This window comes from Hippocampus guttulatus, chromosome 16 (assembly GCF_054856545.1).
Source record: "Hippocampus guttulatus isolate MCC_2025c chromosome 16, RoL_Hgut_1.0, whole genome shotgun sequence".
Taxonomy (NCBI): Eukaryota; Metazoa; Chordata; class Actinopteri; order Syngnathiformes; family Syngnathidae; genus Hippocampus; species Hippocampus guttulatus.
Window position 1 is genome coordinate 11542017 of NC_141276.1, and position 1610 is coordinate 11543626.

Consider the following 1610-nt stretch of genomic DNA (forward strand, 5'->3'; position numbering starts at 1 on the left):
CCCACTGGCTGAGGGCAGGTTGTAATTGGTTACATGCAGCAGGTAAGTTCATGGGTGTGTCAACATTGCGCAATCACATGTGATAAGTTTCGTTTCCATTCAAATTAAGTTTTCCTGTCAAGGTTACATCTTAAATCAATCCTGAAATTTGCCCCGAAAGCCAAATACTGTATCCTTAACTTTTTGTAATTATTGTAAATAGTGAATATAGATATTTTTCATTGTTAATTAAACTGAGACATACTATTCACTGCCATTAAAATTACCGACTACCGCTCCATATACCCAATATACAAAGTAGATCCATATATTTATTTCTGTAATGGATTTTTGGATTGTCTTATGTCATAAATTAACCCCCAAGTACCACGAAAAGTTGAATTTTAAATGTTAAAATTTAAATATGGAGCTAACTCGGTGCTTTATCCCTGTCATAATCTTGACGGCTGCTGTCCATGGTCCTGAAGAAGCCCGTTTTGATGAATGTGTGTAGTTCCAATGTCATCCGGCAGAGGGTGCTAGTGCATAGCAGTTCCGTACGGAAACTGGGCTTCAATAAACATTCTTTTGCAGCAGATAGCCACTAAGTGGCAGTATTGTCCTGTTTTAAAGTTTTCCAAGCACAAACCACAATTCGTGTTCGTACTGCAGGTGTCTCGTGCACTTTTTGTGTTGTTGTTGCTGTTTTCTACGTTGTTCTGGTTCCTTCAAGTTTCTCAGCTTGAGGTTCTTCCGTTTCCCGTGGCGTCATAGCATAGCCTGTGTTTTAAAAATGGTTATCTCCGGCTAATATTTACTGCATATTGCACTGTGTATAATGAGAAGGAAGTATTTTAACGAGAAAATATCTCCTGATCTTGTTTACCATCCACGTTATTCAAAGAGAGCCTTTCCTGCCTGGTAACATCACCATCCCTCGTCACTATGGCAACAGCGCACCCCATCACACACGCGCACGCAGACCCCTCCCTCTCACCTCCCATTGATCCGAAGTGTGTGTGTGTGTGTGTGTGTGTGTGTGCGCGCGTGTGCGCGTGCGTGCGTGCGTGCGTGCGTGTGTGTGCTTGCTTCTCCACGACCCCGACCCACGCATGGGCACTTCCCCGGCCACCCCGCCCCGCTACCCAGGCAACGTAGCCCTTTGGTGAACTTGAAGGGCGCCAACGCATGTCAGTCAGCATACCTGCACTGAATACCAAACACGCCAATTAACAGCCGCCATGCACGTGACAGGAAAAAATATATATCACCGGATGATGTCATGGGGCTGAAAGGCAACTGCAAAAGTACACACTTGCTCTGATGTCTTTCCGATAACATCGAATTGATCGAATATGTAAAAGTCACCCAACAGCTTATTGTTCTTAAGCCAGCCCCCATTAACCTCTCCCCAATATATTGTTAATTTAATTTTTTTATTGATTTATGTTTGGATATTGTTGAAGTTCCTTTGCCTGCCTTTCAATGACAATGTGTGTCTATTTTCACGACTAAGGTGTGTAGTTTTATTTGATAAGATAACCTTGATTCGTACCCCAAATTGCCAAAACAGTTTGTGCATCAAAATTTCATATGCCAACTCAGTTTATTGTGCTGCTCCTTCTGCTGTG